Source organism: Amblyraja radiata, chromosome 9 (genome assembly GCF_010909765.2).
Source record: "Amblyraja radiata isolate CabotCenter1 chromosome 9, sAmbRad1.1.pri, whole genome shotgun sequence".
NCBI classification, from domain to species: Eukaryota; Metazoa; Chordata; class Chondrichthyes; order Rajiformes; family Rajidae; genus Amblyraja; species Amblyraja radiata.
Genome location: NC_045964.1, coordinates 28,773,810 through 28,792,937, shown reverse-complemented (window position 1 = coordinate 28,792,937; position 19,128 = coordinate 28,773,810).

The window sequence follows — 19,128 nt, the reverse complement described above, 5'->3', positions numbered from 1 at the left end:
GGTGGGATCAACCACTGGTGTCAACATTCACATGTGGCTGGGGCTCTGACCCACTGCTTGTGTGTGGCTCTGGTCCTGTGAATAGTGGGGGTGGGGCGGAGGAAGCTGTCACCTCTGATGGGCACTCTGATCACACCCACTGGGTAACTCTGGTCCCGCTCACCGTGGGCGAGGAAGGGGTCAGCTTCCATTCTCGGCCGAGCATCTCCAATCTATATTCCGCTTCACTGCATGCTTCTCCTACCTGTACGATCTCTGCAACTTACCAACACGAGATCTGACATAAAATGATGACCATATTTGTATGGATATATATTCTCCCCAGTTCCTTAAATCCACAGACATGTCCTTTAAGGACTGGTCCTTTTTTATATCCATTTCTATCCAGGTGCATCAGTCGCTGTTAAATATTTATTAAAAATGGATCTCTACCCTTCTCAAAGTTTTCATGCTTTTTCATAAGATTTGTGCAGTTACTTCTGGTAAAGTTTCTCTTCAAAGGAACATTTGGATGGGGGTACATTTGCATTGTTGCATTTTAACATTCAGTAAAATGTATTCATTGCAACAAATATATGCTTGAAGAATTTTAAAAATATGTGGTATTTTAGTCTGCAGGGAATTAATATCAATTGCATTCTCATGTGATGACAATTTAAAAAGTCAGAATCCATTTTACCAGATAACTTTTTTTTTTGTTTTCCCCCATGGGATTTCTAAGAAGCATGTTTAAATAAGTTGAACAGTAAATTAGTTCCCAACATACAGGAAGGAACTTGACAGACAGGAAAAGGATATGGGATTGTTTGCTTGCAAACCTAGCACTTACATTCTGGGCTTTTCCACACTCACCACACAGCAAGAAAAGCCCGTATTTCCTTTGCAGGCCAGATGGAAGGAAGGGTGTGAAGCTCATTGACTGACATTATCATCTCATACCAAACTGATCTCACTGCCGCTAATTATGTGAAAAATAAAACGGCATGGTCCTGACTTACTATCAAGGCACTTCTGGTCTTGCATTAGCCAGGCTGAGAGTTCATTCAGCTCATGGTGGAAAGGTGTTCGACAAAATCCGAGCACTTCGGGTGAGGCAAACTAGACAAAGAGGATACAGTTAATTTCTGAGAAATATTCTCAAATCCTGTTCTCCATATTGAAATAAGTTCATACGCAGAAGAATTAGGCATTCGGCCCATCAAGTCTACTCTGCCATTCAATCATGGCTGATCTAACTCTCCCCCACAACCCCATTCTCCTGCCTTCTCCCCATAACCTCTGACATCCGTACTAATCAAGAATCAATCTACGTATCTCTGCCTTAAAAATAACCATTGATTTGGCCTCCACAACCTTCTGTGGCAAGGAGGCTTCACTACTTGCACAGTTAGAAGAATCAAATGCAATTTACTATAATGATTCTATGTTTCCCATACTACAACCAAACAATTTTTTTAAATTGTAATTGGAAGCAGATGAGACTGCCATGAGATAATTAAAAACAAATGTATATTACCTAAAATTACCTGTTCAATGACAGCCAGTGGCCCCCTTCAAATGAACAGGGGTTTTCAAGATGCATCAACTGCGTCTGGCAAGGAACTGAAGCCAGAAACAAGGTGCATCGGACCCTCAGTCTTAGCGACTTCCACAGCACCACTGGATTTGATGGTAGAGAGGTTGCATGGAAACAGTGGCCAAGACCTCCACTGCAGTCCCATGCAGTGGATATGGACATGCAAGTCTGGAATGTGACACTGAATTCTCTGGAACTCTCTGAGTTGGTGATTCTCTGCAGACCCATTGTAGCTTAACTGAACGGTCGATAATGGAATAGGGAAGGAGCTGCGCATGCTGGTTTATACCAAAGACAGACACCAAGTGCTGGAGTAACTCAGCGGGTCAGGGAGCATTACAGGAGAAAAAGGATGAGTGATGTTTCGGGTCTGAGCCATTCTTCAGACTGAAAGTAATGGGTCAGGGGGGGGAATGACTGGACTTTCTGGACTCCATGAGAGGAATAGATTGGGTAGACTCACAGTTTCTTACCCGGAGTTGGGGAATCGAGAACCAGAGGACATAGGTTTAAGGTGAGGGGAGAAAGATTTAATAGCACCCTGAAGGGTAACTTTTTCATACAAAGGGTTGTAGGCGAATGAAATTAGCTGCGGAGGAGGTAATTGAGGCAGGTACTATCGAAATGTTTAAGAAACGTTTAGACAGGTACATGGATAGGACAGGCTTAGAGGAATATGGACCAAATGCAAGCAGGTGGAACTAGTGTAGAAGGGACATGTTGGCCGGTATGGGCAAGTTAGGCCTAAGAGCCTGTTTCCACACTGTAAGATTCTATGATAGACAATAGACAATAGGTGCAGGAGTAGGCCATTCGGCCCTTCGAGCCAGCACCGCCATTCAATGTGATCATGGCTGATCATCCACAATCCTACCTTCTCCCCATATCCCCTGACTCCGCTATCTTTAATAGACAATAGACAATGATTCTATGACTCTAGGAGGTATTTGCTACAGGTAGTATAACAACATTTAAAAGACATTTGGACAGGTACATGGATAGGAAACGAGGGATGTGTAGGAAGGAACTGCAGATGCTGGTTTAAACCAAAGATAGACACAAAAAGCTGGAGTAACTCAGCCTGATGAAGGGTCTCGACCCCAAACGTCACCCATTCCTTCTCTCCAGAGATGTTGCCTGTCCTGCTAAGTTACTCCAGCTTTTTATGACTATCTTAGAAAAGGAGGGATATAGGTTTAGAGGTATATAGGCTTAACATGGGCAGGTAGGACTAGCATAGATGAGGTGTCTTGGCCAGCACGGACAGGTTGTACCAAAGGGTCTGTTTCCATGCTGTGTGACTCGATGACTCTACGTAATACAAATTAAAACATGAAAAGATGAAGTAAATCCACATTCAGAAACTCAAAATACTTATTGATTCAAAGAAAGTATACACATTGGCCTTAATTTTGCTGGGGCAAGTTTGCTGTCATTACATCTCACTGAAGTACTTCAATATGATGTGGTTTCCAGAGTCTGACGATGGGTCCCGACCCAAAACACCATTTATCTATTTCCTTCCACAGATGCTGCCTGTTCCTTTTGAGTTCCTCCTCCAGTTTGTTTTTTGCTCGTGTAATTTCCCTGTTTACAAATGAAAATATAACTTGGAGCATACAATCAAATCTTCCATGACAGCATTTCTTCAAAGACATGCGAATGGGGGAGTCTGTAATGGGGGAGACATGGGGGAGTCCAGAACCAGAGGGCCACAGTTTAAGAATAAGGAGTAAGCCATTTAGAACGAGATGAGGAAACACTTTTTCTCACAGAGAGTTGTGAATCTGTGGAATTCTCTGCCTCAGAGGGCAGTGGAAACTGGTTCTCTGGATACTTTCAAGAGAGAGCTAGATAGGGCTCTTAAAGATAGCGGAGTCAGGGGATATGGGGAGAAGGCAGGAACGGGGTACTGATTGGGAATGATCAGCCATGATCACATTGAATGGCTCGAAGGGCCGAATGGCCTACTCCTGCACCTATTGTCTATTGCTTATTGTCTATTGTCTATTGAAAGAGGCGGGTGGGTCAGAACCAGCAAAACTCATGAAACTGGCCATTACACTGGAATAATATCTTTATGCCGAGTTTTGCCATATTTAGTTTAGAGATACAGCACGGAAATAAGTCCTTCAGCCCACCGAGTCCGCGCTGATCTGCCGTCCCCACACTAACACTATCCCACATACATTAGGTTCAAGTTACAATTATACCAAGCCAATCAGCCTGCAAACCTGTACGTCTTTGGAGTGTGGGAGGAAACCGGAACTCCCAGAGAAAACCCACGCAGGTCTCGGGGTGAACGTCCAAACTCCGTACAGACGGCAGCTATAGTCAGAATCGAACCCGGGTCCCTGGAGCTGTAAGGCAGCAATTCTACCGCTGCACCACCATGCTGCCCGTAATATGGTAAAATTGACCATGTTTACAAGCCTTTGAAAGACTGACATTCAACAACATTTGAATATGAATAAAAATGAAAATTACATTGTTTTAAAATCTATCATATCACCTAAAGCTCATAGATAATTAAAAAAATATTACAGCAAACACCAATAGTTAAAAATAACCAACTTCATTTTCCTCTTTCCCCAGTACTGTTGTAAAATAAAAGGACTTATGAATCCAGTTTCAAATCTGTCTTGGGATAAGATACAAGAACAGGTTTCACAGGGCAAATATTGGATTCCAGTGGAAAAATACACGCCAGAAAATCAAGAGTGTAGAAAGGAACTGCAGATGCTGGCTAAAACCGAAGAACGACACAAAACGCTGGAGTAACTCAGCAGGATAGGCAACATCTCTGGAGTAAAGGAATGGGTGACGTTTTGGGTTTCAGACCCTTCTTCAGTCTAAAGAAGAGTCTCGACCCAAAACGTCACCCATTCCTTCTCTCTAGAGATGCTGCCTGTCCCCCTGAGTTACTCCAGCGTCTATCTCCAGAAAATCAAGTCTGGCCAATAAGTTTAGAACTTGCATTTCTGGATAAATTCCAAGTTCAATGGGATATCCAACAATAAACAGCAGCGGTTTGAAAAATCAACAAAATCCAGGACAGATTCTCACATGCAATTCAATGGATAATGATGGGTAATTCAATAGTTTTATGTTTGATGGTTTTATTGATGGCCCAAAACCACATTTCTTTAAAAACAAAATGCACAGTACAGTTCAGGAAACCAATATCATTGCGTCCTTATGATATTGATCATTTGATATCATTATTTAAGTTATGCAATTTACAAATATAAATCCACACAAGCTGAAGTATTGACATAAATTGTAAAGAATTCACAGGCAGGACTAATTCATTGCAATCACCATCCCCGCTGTCAGCATAAAATGAAGGCAGAAATAAAGGGAAATATAATTTAAAAATGACAAGCAAACAAATTAAAATGTTATTTATGCATGAAGTAGGATGATCTGTTATGGGTTGGGAGAGATGTAAATTAATATGATCTTTCTTAGAAAATAATTTCTGAATATTTTTGCATTTTGCAATGGTCAGCTAATTTTAATGCAACATGAATCAGTAAATATTTAATCCATAAAAGCAACTCCATTTGTTATCTTAGTACTGTGTACACCTTTAAGCAACTTATTTTTCTCTGGATTGATTTTTTTTGTAATATGAGGAGCTATCCTTCCTGTTCAACTGTAGAGCACATATTAATAAATTATTGACTGGACTGCTGTGCTGGGACTGAGGGCAGGTTGTGGGCATAAGGGGACCTAGGGCAGTGAGCTCACCAATCCCACATCTCAGTTAATCATGATTCAACACATCCTGTTCCATTTACAATGATCTCCTTGGCTTACTGGTTAATTCTTGCAGGGTTTTTAAAGGGGCTTTGTCTCGGTGAAAATGCCGTGGCAAATATTGCTTTTTACTTGGAGGAAATTTAACAAGGGCAGACGAGTAATGCAGAATAAAGTAGAACAAAGGATGGAGGAATAATGTAGCCACATTTTCGTAGCAATTGAAAATAGATTTGATCAATAGTTATTTTTTATTTTATGTTATTATTATTAAATTTGCCTCCAGAACTAGAGGTCACAGTTTAAGGATAAGAGGGAAGTCTTTTAGGACCGAGATGAGAAAATCATTTTTTACACAGAGAGTGGTGAATCTGTGGAATTCTCTGCCACAGAAGGTACTTGAGGCCAGTTCATTGGCTATATTTAAGAGGGAGTTAGATGTGGCCCTTGTGGCTAAAGGGATCAGGGGGTATGGAGAGAAGGCAGGGATGGGATACTGAGTTGGATGATCAGCCATGATCATATCGAATGACGGTGCAGGCTCGAAGGGCCAAAAGGCCTACTACTGCACCTATTTTCTATGTTTCTATGCCAGGGAAGCAGGCTTTATTTCATCCGGCAAATGGCTGGTACTCTGAAGAAAGGTCTTGACCCAAAACATCACCCTTTCCTTCTCTCCAGAGATGCTGCCTGACCCATGGAGTTACTCCAGCATTTTGCATCTACTCCATATAGAACCATTGGCATTTGACTATTTCCATTCATTATGTCCAACGCTTCCACGTATACACTATCACAAGCCAGAATGTATGATTTGACATATTGCATCTGTTAATATGTTCCATTACTAGATCCCCCAATAAGACCAGTGATGGGAACTTCATCTTGCAGAGAACCCCACTATTCACACTGGGGACTATTGCTTCAGTTCTTGCATGGAATCTGAAGCAGCATTGGTTTTAATAGGAGCTTTGGAATGGCTGTTATAGGTTCTTCAACTTTATTTTGGTTCAGTTTACTCTTTTTCAATTATTTATAACTGCTTACGGGCATTCGTTTAGTTTTAATATTTTTGACAATCATTGCAATTTGTAATTCATTTAAATTTTTTTAGTATCTTTGAGCGATAAAACGTAGTAAGTTTTATCTCTCAGAGATACTAAAAAAATTTAAATTATGTAATTACAAATTGCAAAGATTATCAGAAATATTAAAACTAAAACTCCAAAACCCTATCTGAACTTTGCCGGGTGTAAAAGCTGCAGTGGGACTTGTAATCTGAGATAGGGATTTACTGGCTGTCTTGCGAGCTTTTTAGGGAAGGGCTTTCATTGAAGACCCTGTGGTGGCTGAGACCACTCCTCTGGAGTCCAGGACCCTTCTTTGAGCCAAGGAGATTAGTGGTCTGCATTTGGAGCAGGTAGATAAATTTGTGAGGAGATGGTGGATCAGGCAACTGAACCACCATATCACCAACTCGAGAGTCCTGAGCTAATATCTCCGTATTGGGGATCTTCGGACTATCTTTAATCGGACTTTACTGGACTTTGTCATGCACTAAATGTTATTCCCTCTAGTATGTATCTGTACACTGTGGATGCATCAACAGTAACCATGTATAGTCTTTCCGCTGAATGGTTAGCAGGCAACAAAAGCTTTTCACAATACCTCGGTACATGTGACAATAAACTAAACTAAACTAAACAGATGGCAAAGCTGTGCAGTGCATCCCATTCAAAGGCTTTCAGCCCAACCTGATTGTCATTGTATGTAAAATGTGAATGATAGTGCACTGACAAAAGTTAGCTCTGACAGCATACTGCTATAATTTGTAAAGATAAATGGTTATTTTGAATGGCAGTATAACAATGAAAGAAGTGAGTGCAGGAATCTTTTCGCACTGGGTTACAATTCTGTAGGTTCAAATGTACATTTTGGCACCACTCTTGGAGCTTAAAGTTTGCCAAAATTAAAAGGCCCAAACTATTTAATTGCATTATTTGTGGTCTTGTGATACATAGCTGTTTTAAGACCATGCAATATAAATAGCACCACTGAAAAATGTATCTTCCAATGGATGAGTTTCAATGATACTGACAAGAATGTTGAATCTATCCATTGAATCATCAGAGCAAATCCTTTATTATTCCATGTAGAATAACTTAGCTCCTGTCTTGCTTTAACTGGACCCTTAAAGATGGCAGGGCTCCTCCATCATGGAAGGAAGCAATTATTACCATTTTACCCAAGGAAGGCAAAGACAAAGAGCAATGTAAAAATTTCAGGCCAATCTCAATTTTAAATGTAGACTACAAACTATTTACCTCAATCATTTGCAAAAGACTCGAGACTTCTGTACCAGATCTGATTAATGAAGACCAAACTGGATTTATTCGGGGGCGTCAAACACAGGATAATATTAGAAGAACCCTCCACATTGTGGATAATGCTCAAAAAAAGGATACAAATATGGTCCTGGTCAGTTTAGATGCAGAAAAAGCCTTTGATAGTGTTAGTTGGGTATTCTTATATGAAGTACTGAGGAGATTTGGTTTCAATGAAGATGCAATTCGGTGCATTAAAACAATATATCAGGAGCCTACAGCTAGGATTAAGGTAAATGGAAACATATCAAAAAGGATCCAGTTAGAGAGGGGCACAAGGCAAGGATGCTGTCTTTCTCCTACTCTCTTCGTTTTGTATATCAAACCCTTAGCACAAGCAATAAGGCAGAGAGAATACATGCAGGGGGTCAAAATAGGGGGGAAAGAACATATAATTGGTCTTTTCGCTGATGATATCATTATTTTTCTTGAACGACCAGATATATGTCTCCCAAATCTAATGAACCTATTTGAAACATATGGATACTACTCAGGGTATAAATTGAATATAACAAAAACACAAATTCTTTCATTCAATTATTCTCCATCCCAACAAATCAGAGATGCATATAATCTGAAATGGAACTCTAAAACAATGCAGTATCTTGGTGTAACTATAACCAAAACACTTTCCAACTTGTTTGAAACTAATTATAACAAAATTGAAGAAAACATCAAAAAGGATGTTGAGAGGTGGTCGACCCTTCCTCTAGACTTCAGTGCCAGAATACAAACGGTAAAAATGAATATCCTACCTAAACTACTATATTTATTCCAATCTCTCCCAATTAATGTTCCCCGAGATAAATTCATAGCCTGGGATAAAATGATCTCTAGATTCATTTGGAATAGCAAAAAACCAAGAATAAAATTAACAACACTTCAACTGCCGAAAAGCAAGGGTGGAATGGCTTTACCAAATCTGAAGAAATACTTTTATGCAGCTCAACTCAGACCTCTGGCTTGTTGGTGTAGACCTGATTATGAATCTCGATGGAAAGAAATGGAAAGGGAGATACAGGGTTACCAGACCCAGATTTTGGTGGGAGACAAAAATCTGAGAGGGGCTTTGAGACATGCTATGGATCCAATAGTAACATTTACATTAGAAATATGGAATGTTATAGTGGAAAAATACAAATTAAAAAGAGGGGTTCACGCATTGAAGTGGTTCGCATATGACTCAAAGTTTAAGCCAGGGGTGTATGATTCAAAATTCAAAGAATGGGCACAAAAAGGCATAACGGCAATGTATACAGTTTCAGAAAATGGCGAGTTTATGAGCTTCCAAGATTTAAAGTCAAAGTATGGTCTCGAAAACAAAGATTTTTTTAGATACTTGCAATTAAGAGACTACTTTATAAAAGAGATAAGGCCAGAACTAGATGAAACTTCAAATAATGTGATCAAGGTGATTGTGGATGCATACAAACAGAAGGGGTCTCGGGTCATCTCTGCTTTCTACCAAGCTCTGGTGGAAAGCGGGGGAGAATCAACGCTCTACATAAAAACAAAATGGGAAGCAGAATTAAAGATTCAAATAACAGAAGAAGAATGGTATCAAATGTGTGAAACTTTTGCTGGAAGAATCTATCTCGCTTTTTTATAACACCCAAAATAAAAAGCAGACAACTTGCTGTCCAACAACACTGTTGGAGGCTGTGTGGGAGTACGGAGGCAGACCACTCGCATATTTTCTGGAACTGTGTAAAGATAAGGCCATACTGGGAAAATGTTAATGCAGCTGTAAATAATATCTTGGGTTATAAAATCCCAAATACTTGCCCTGTGATGTATCTGGGGCATATTAAAGATAGTGTAAAAATAGAAGATACATATTTGATTAAAGTTTTGCTTGCAGCAAGTAAGAAGGCCATTACCAGGCAGTGGCTTAATGAAAAAAGTCCAAAACAGGAACAGTGGTTAGAAATTGTGCGAGACATCTTTAATATGGAGAAATTGACATATTCCTTGAGAGTCAAGGAGAATTCATTTGAGAAGATCTGGGAAAAATGGACTGTGTATTTGAGCCATGACACCAATTAGATAAATGCCGAGCTAGATATGGGAAGCTTGCGTTATATAGAACTAGATGGTATGTTTGTATGAATGTTGAATTATCTCCAGATAACTAATCAATGTAATGGTTTTTCTTTTTTTAATTTGGTAAGTGAACCACACGGTCTTATTCTAATTTTTTAAATTTATTTACTTCTTTTTTTTCCCCCCCCATCTACTTATTTTTTTATTTTGATTGCTGTTTTTCTTACTTTGTTTTATTTATGGTGATGGTGTTGCACTGTTTTGAAAATATCTCTTAAAAATCAATAAAAATTTAAGTGAAAAAAAAAAAAAAAAAGAATAACTTAGCATTCTCCTGACTAAAATGTCTTTCAGCTTAACTGGTCGATATCGATCATTGCACTCCATCGACAACTCGATTACCTTTACGACCACTTACAAGGTGGGAATAGCATCAAGACTGTAGCAGGCAACACAATGTGGAACAGAGTCAAGGACTTGTGGTCAGGGAAAGAACAACTTAGTAGAAACAAAGAACTGGTTTATTCCGAAGATAGACACAAAGCGTTGGAGTAACTCAGCGGGTCAGGCAGCATCTCCGGAGAAAAAGAATGAGTGACGTTTCAGGTCGGGACCCTTCTTCAGACTCAATTTTTAATATTTTTATGAGGACAATTCAGCTCGGCAGAGGAGAATGTCCACAGAGGGAGATCGGTTGGGTCTTGTTCCCGATGCTGGGGAAGTCCAGAACAAGGGGTCACAGTTTAAGGATAAGGGGGAAATCTTTAGGACCGAGATGAGAAAAGCATTTTTCACACAGAGAGTGGTAAATCTCTGGAATTCTCTGCCACAGAAGGCAGTTGAGGCCAGTTCATTGGTTATATTTAAGAGGGAGTTAGATGTGGCCCTTGTGGCTAAAGGGATCAGGGGGTATGGAGAGAAGGCAGGTACAGGATACTGAGTTGGATGATCATATTGAATGGCGGTGCAGGCTCGAAGGGCCGGATGGCCTACTCCTGCACCTATTTTCTATGTTTCTATGTCTTTGTTTGAGGAAGAAACGAAGGGCCTCAAGGCACTCCTGGTAGGGGATGTAGGTGTAGAGGGACTCAACGTCCATGGTAAAGATGAATGGATGGGGGCCTGAAAACCGAAAGTTGTTAAAGAGTTGTCCTGGATGTAGGTGGGAGGGACTTGGACAAGGGGTGATAGGATAGAATCGAGGTATGTGGGGATGAGCTCAGTGGGGCCGAGAAGTGTTGCTGGAAGAATCAATCATCCGGTATCTGGGAGGAGAGTTGGCATGCAAAGGGATCTTGGAGATGCAGTTGTCATAATTATTCTTCGCGCTATCAGTCTCAAGAAAAATGAGACTGATAGCGCGAAGAATAATTATGACAACTGCATCTCCAAGAATTACAAGAATCCTGGTCAACCTCATCCACCCAGAGTAAAAAAGTACAGGGGACATGATAGGCCCAGGGCAATAAAATCAGCCAAATCCAGGAAGTAGCAACAGCCACTGTGCATGTCTTCAAAGAAGCTTTGGAACAATTGACCATAACAGGTTACAGATTGTCATTTCAACTTTGACAGACCACCACAATTTGCAGATTCATATATGCAATAACAAACAAGTGGAATGCCCAGCAATAGATTCACCATTGATTTAATCCCAATGCAGTCTGAGGTCAAATAAGGCCATGTCATTTCTCCAACCCTCATCTCAATCTTCTTTGCCGGTGTTGTTTCCCTCTCTACAAACACCCTATTGGAGTTCAGTAAGTCAATAGGTTGAGAAAAAAATGATACCCCTCTTTCAGTCATCTAGCTCCACCATCCAAATCAAGATTAGAAACAAGGACCTGCAGATGCTGGTTTAACTAAAATGACACAAAGTGCTGGAGTAACGCAGCATCTCTATAGTAAGTTAAGTAGGGTCCAGACCCAAGACGTCACCTATCCGTGTCCTCCAGAGATGCTGCCTGACTTGCTGAGTTACTCCAGCACTTTGTGTCTTTATTTCAAATTATATCAAGTCAAGTTATATTGTCATATGCACAAGTACATTAAGGTACAGGTAATATGACAATCTTGTTTGCAGTAGCATCTCAGCCACATAGACTCAGGCAAACACACATAAGCCTATATTATACATAAATTAGACATAAATTTACACTTAAAATCATGCCAAATTACAAAAAGTAAGACAGTGCAAAACACAGTTAGAAACAAAACCAGTCCATGATGGTGCAAGAGGAGATCTATAGTGTTCTGCGGTCTAGGTATCACTTGTTGAGGGGGGCGCCGTCCTGTATGGTATGGCTGCCCAGCCTGCAGCTGTCCGTTTTTTCTCTTTTTTAAACATTTTTAGTTAGTTGAGTTTTTTTGTTCTGGAGTTCTAGCCTTTTTTATGTGGGGGGGGGGGGGGGGGGGGGAAGGGGAAACTGCTTTTCTACGGTCCCTACCTGGTCGGAGAGGCAGCTTTTCTCCGGGCTGCACCATTGACCTGTCCTAGCGGCCTACCAGCGGGCCTGGAGCGGCGTTTCCTGTCGGGGACCGCCCAGAACCTCGGCTTCGGCAGCGGCACAGCGCTGGAGCGCTATCGCGGAGCGGGCGATGCCCTACCCGGGTCGCCGCGCTGGAACTCCAGTGAGCTGAGACCTCTGATAAAAACATCGCGGAGCTGACTTTTCCATCGGGAGCCCGGGATCTCTCAGCGAGATCACCAGTTGTGGAGCTCCATCCGGCGCGGCCTTATTGGCTTCGGAAGCCGCGGCCTCCAGTACGGAAGCGGCCGTTCCAGGTGTCCCAAGCCGCTGTGAGGATTCTCCTGACGCCGGAGCACCATCATCCGGCGAGAACGGCCTGGAACATCGGGCCTCCGTGGAGGCAACTGTGGAGGCCTCAATAGGCCCGACTATGGGTGAACTGGGGATGGGGACTGGACATTGTGCCTTCCCTCATAATGGGAACCATTGTGGGGGGATGTTTTTATGTTTCAATTTCTTTATTACTGTTATGCCTGTATTCTTTCTATGTGTGCTGCATGGCAAGAAGCATTTCACTACACCTAGGTGTATGTGACAATAAAATAACCTTTGAACCTTTGAACCTTTGAGCTTATCCATGTTCACCAGGGATTCTGTTGACCCACTAAAATACTCCAGCACTTTGTGTCCGGCTTTCTTGATGATTGTTTTGTCTTGTTTCTCAGTCGGTCTTGCAACACACACATCTGTCCAGCGGTTCGCTGTTCAGATTGTTGAGCAGACACCCTGTGACAGGGGTGGACAAGGCAGCAGTGGTTTCTCTCCTTAGGTCCTCAGCCAGATGATCTGAACAACTCACCACCCGAGCTCTGACAGCAATATTTTTTATCTTTTTACCTGATGAGATAAGAAGATAAAACAGACATCCTGGCTCCGGGCAATGAGCTAAATCCACACCATAAGATTGGTGTTGGGCATTATCTTGCGGTGTTAGCTGCTTTTTTTTTGATACATTATACATTGTCACTTTACTACACAACGTGCCATACCGGTTGCCACAGTAACAGAAGTGTTTCATTAACATTGATACAATCTGTCGGTGGTGTCGACAACCTCCGACCCATTCCAGGTCACCCTCACAAAAACTGTGAACAACATCTTCATCTAACCGATAATAAATTTGCACACGATATACTGTAGATATCCGTGACTGTGACAACAAGACAAGTGGGTATGTTTGGACCCATTGTTAGTTTTATAATTCACTGCGTAACGTTAAGCAAGCAGCCCTTTAGATGAACGAATATGTTTTAAAGTTGATTTGAAAGGGTGGAAAGGAGAGAAAGTGCAGGAGGTATACCAGGGGCCTGGCTAACTGGGTAAAAGTCCCAACCCACACAGTGTAACTTTCAGCCTACAAATCAACACACAGTCCTGGTGACACGATAGCTTGTAGAGGCGCTTTGATTACATTTATTTTTGATTACATTCCGGATGTTAAATTGGCCAAAATAATTCATGTTACCTGGAGGTGCATTACTCTGGGTATGTTACAATTAGCAGGATTTAGTTCACTCTTGAGTTTACTGCAAAGGATTATATTTCGCTTTTCCTTTCTGAACAATGAGCAGCAACTGTGGCCAGTGACGGAAATCGCTATCAAAATATGGAGGGGACAGGGGGACACACAATTTCTTGGCGGCAGCACGCACATGTGCACACTCCCACACATGCGCGAGGCTTCGGAGGCTTCTGCCGTAGGCCCTGTGAACGGTAATTTCAGCTCAATCCAGCGCTGAATGCAGCTCAACTCTGCTTGTCTCGCCGGGTTAACCTACAGCCTTGCCTGGACTGACGGAATACCAGTCCGGAACCATGGAGCTAGCGCTGCTTCTCCGCATTGGCTGTAAGCCTGGGCCATATTTCCCGCAAGTCGAGGCAGGGCTGCAGGTTAACCCGGCGGGAGAGGCAGAGTTGAGCTGGGTTTAGCGCTGCTTCTGTGCGCTGGGCCTGGGGGCCCAGCGCCCATCTGACTCCTGGCGCCTCTGGCCACCCCTGGGCGTGGGGGGGGCACACTCGGGTGGGGACGGGGATGGTCCAGTGGAGGTTCGGCAGCGATTGCAGCGCCGGAGAGCCGGCCGGGATCGATCCTGGCTGCAGTTGAGGCGCAGGTCTGTGTCCAGGACTGCCGTTGTGACCCTATGACCTGGGCACGTCTCCCTCCTCCAATCACCCTGCTCTATCCTCAGTCCCACCCCCCCCCCACTTGCGCCTCTGACCGACACCTCCCTCCTCCAATCATCGCACTCAATCATCATGTTCCGCCCCCTTTCCCTGCTGACCGACATCTCTCTCGTCCAATCAGCGCCCTCGATCAGCAGTCCCACCCCCACTGTCTCGCGGGAAGCGAAGATTTCACCGGGTTTTAAAATCCGGATTACAAAAAATTGGGGGGGATTGTACCCTACCTCTCAAAACAGTGAGGTAGCTCCAGCCTTGCCTGGACTGACGGAATACCAGTCTGGAACCATGGAGGCCTCCCCCCTCCCCCCCCCCGGGATTTCCGCCACTGAATGTTGCACAGCGGTAGAGTTGCTGCCTTACAGCGCTAGAGACCCGTATTCGATCCTGACTAGCGGTACTGTCTGTATGGAGTTTGTACCTTCTCTTAACCACATGGGTTTTCTCTGAGTGCTCCAGTTTCCTCCCACACTCTAAAAACGCACACGTTTGTTGGTTAATTGGCTTCGGTAAAAATTGTAAATTGTCCCTAGTGTGTAGGATAGTGTTAGTGTATGGGGACCGCTGCTCGGCGCAGGCTCAGTGGGCCGAAGGGTCTGTTTCCGCATTGTATCTCTAAACTAAACTAAACTAAACTACTCTGACCTAAACTAAATAAACCTTGTATTATGGCAAGTACCCTCACACATTATGGGCCTTTAAAAAATGATAGAAGATTCTAAACATTAGAAACTGTTATCAGGCAATTGAACGGTCCACTCACCAGCTAGAGTGTCATCCTGACCTCACATCTACCTCCTTGGAGACCTTTGAACTATCTTTAATCAGACATTATCTCACTTGTTGGATCCTGTATTATTTATCTGTACACTGGACATCTTGATTGTATTCATGAACGGTCTTTTCTCTGACTGGATAGCATGCAACAAAAAATGTTTTATTGTGCCTCGGCACACGTGACAATAATAGATAAACTAAACTAAACAAGGAACTGCAGATGCTTGTTTATCAAGGAAAGACCCAAAATGCTGGAGTAACTGGGATGCTGCCCAACCCGCTGAGTTGCTCCAGGACTTTGTGTCTTTCCTATTCTAAGCATTCATCATTTCCGATAGCTTGCTATTTATGATGGAAATTAGGACGTTAAGACTGTTCCAGTCAGTGTGTGGTGGAAAACCTGCTATTATATAACAATGCCATTCATTAAGTTAATGCAGAATGAGTTTTATCATCGTTTTTGCTGCACATTCTCTTTTCCTTGTTTTTCTTTCTCTCTTACATGCAGGCATTCAATGCAAACCTCCAGACTACAGCTGCATGATGTGCATCCATGAATTATGCACTTGACTGCTTTGATTTGACCACAAGCAAAATTCTTGCGTATATTAAGGTATCTGAGACATTTAATGTGGCAGCAGATCAAACCCTAATAAGCCCAATACAAACAGAAAGTCGGAGCAGTGGCATAAAGGCTAGAGGCCCTGTCATGGCTGGCATGGTTCAATCAAGTTTAGGGCTGCCAAAGCTTTGAGTACAGTACACAAGAAGTCATTTTGAATCGTAACGGTGATTAATCAAAGAAAATTAAACTTTAAGCGTCAGTAACCCACTCCTTCCTGGCTGTCTTTTGTCTGTTTATTTAGCGTAACCTCTACTGGAGCAGGGCTGACCTAGAAATATCAGAAATAGCTACAGTTGAAACCAAGCATAAACAAAGATATTTAGCAATGAAAGCAATGGCAACAGAAAATCTTCCTTTGGACCCAATCAACCAACCACAAGATAAGCATCAGCTGAAATATTGTATATTTATTTGTTTGGCGAAATGAAAATAAATTACATGCTAGTTGGTGCATATTTCAATTTATTTATATATGGATGCTGGTAGACCAGCCTCTGTACTGAACACAACACCTCTGCAAATATCTACTGAACCTTTTCTATTATAGTCAAAATAGGCGTGCTCCTTCATTTCTACAACTTGTTGACTGCCTTTAGTTTTAAGTTTTAGATTTAGAGATACAGCTTGGAAACAGGACCTTAGGTCTGCCGAGTCCGCGCCGACCATCATCACCTGTACACTAGTTGTATCCTACAGGCTGGGGACAATTTTCAGAAGCCAAACGGCTCCGGCAATCGAAGTGGGACTGGCCCAGCGAGGCTGTACGGCTCAAGTGACAACGTTAGGTCGCGCTTGCCGCATGCAGTCGCATGCTCGTGGGACAGGCCCTTAAGAAAGAGTTTCAATGCGGTAAATAATGGAAGTTTGAGAGTACTTATTATAAATGTAACCGTCACGAACCGATCCTATAAGGAATCAGCACCAACTTCTTTATCCATATAGAAAATATAGAACTAGTTTTGACGAAATGGTAACTGGCTTCTTTTTCCACAGATTCTGTTCGACTGGCTGAGCTCTTTGAACATACAACAGTAGAGCACAGGAACAGGCCATTCACTCGCCAATGTCTGTGTTGAACACGATGCCAAGTTAACCTAGTTTCCGCTACCTACACGGTGATCCATATCCCTCCATTCCCTGCGTATGCATGTGCCTATATACACGCCTCTTAGACGCCACTACTGTATCGGCCTCCACCACCACTCCTGGCAGTGCGTTCCCAGCTCCAGAGAAAACAATTCAAGTTTGTCCAACCTCTCCTTATAGCTAACTCTCCCTAATCCAGGAAGTATATGGTAAAACTCTTCTGCAGATTCTCCAAAGTTGCCGTATCCTTCCTCTAATCTGGCAACCAGAAGTCTAATACTACAAACCCTAAATGCGGTCTTACCAAAGTCCTATAAAACTGCAACATGACTCTCCAGATTTATCTCTTGTTTCCTTTTAGTGTAATTCTAGCTTCCCTTCAATTCATCTCTGCTGCTCATTGCAACATTCCATGTGTTGGCTAACTCTAAATTCTCACCAGTAATAGAAGACGAATCTGCTGGAATCTGAACATGGAAGTGTGAGGTGTTGCACTTTGGGAGGTCGATTGTAAGGGGAAAGTATACAGTTATTGGCAAGACCATTAACAGCATTGATGTACAGAGGAATCTTGAGGTCCAAATCCATAGCTCCCTGAAGGTGGCAACACAAGTTGATAAAGTAGTTAAGATGGTATATGTACACTTGCCTTCATAGGTCAGGACTTTGAGTAAAAAAAAGACACAAAGTGCTGGAGTAACTCAGTTGGTCAGGTAGCATCACTGGAGAACATGGATAGGTGACGTTTCGGGTCGGGATCCTTCTTGATATGATACATTTCTGACAGTAATATAATATTTTTCTGATATCTGGTAAAAATCAGATACTCAAATAATGTACCCAATTCAGAAGAGGCACAAACCTCAGTATCAAAGATCTGAGATATGAGGGAAAAGTGACTGAGAGATGACTTTGTGGAGAAACACATAGGAGGTGGTAAACTGCATGGGAAAGAGAGATCAATAATAACATTTCAAAATTGTAAGAGTAGGACAAGGTGATACGGGTTCAGTGACCATAGAAAAAAAGTGTATGGATGTTTTTAAGCGCCCAACAATAATGAACATAGAGAATGGTTGTCCCATCCAAGAAATGGAAGCAACATCTGTACAATTATTTAAAACAGAATGGACAGTGGTGACTGTCAAGGTGAATGAACTTAATGGGCCTGTCCCTCTTTGGAGACTCTTTAGGCGACTGCCAGGGACTAGTTTTAATGGAATTCACCTGACACCTGGCGACAACCTACGACAACACCTACGTCTACCTATGACAACCTACAACAGCAAAAATTGTCGCCATTGGCGCCGAAAATTTTTCAACATGTTGAAAATTTTGTGGCAGTCGCCTGTAGTCGCCCAAAAAATCGCCTAAGTGGGACAGGCCCATAACTCTGTTTCATCTCTAAGTAAACTTTGATTTAGTGAATGAACATGACTGTAAAGATCAATATGACAAAAGTGAGATTTTATTATTTTTTGGAGGGTTTATCTTTAATTATCACTAATTTCAGGAGTTTAAGGAAATTATTTGCAACGTTCAATCGATCATGATTTCCCTAAAAAAAACTTGATGGGCCTGTGACTGTTCGTTGTTAAAAAAAAAAATGGGAATCTGAATTTCATATAATAAACAAAGGGGAACTTAAGTTATTCACTAAAACTGTACAGAAACAAGGTAAAAAAAAAGCGAGCTAAGGAAAAAGAATTTGCCATGTCTCTCACCATTCCCCATTGGCAGTTACCATTGAGCAGAGTTCATGTGAAGCTGTAGAAGCAAAGGTGCTAAATGACCAGATTATGCATTTATCTTCAGCAACACTCTTCTGACTACTACGCACTTTTAAATAACTGATTTAACAGAAACATTAAATTTTAAAGGAAAAAAAAATAGAATACCATACAATAAAACACAACAATTCTACATTTTTGCATCATGATAATGAAGGTTGTAAATTTTTACAAGACTACTAAAGACTGAGACTAAGCTAAGAAGGACAGTTGCCAATGACTTGGATGACCCTGTTATCGATTATTCTGTTCTTGACCCTTGAATACAGCTGACCATGATCTGAAGCAAATTTAAAAACTTCAATAGGATTTAGTCTGAGTGATTCCAGGATCCACTGATTCAGCTCTATCAGTCGGAGCTGTCCCTCCATTT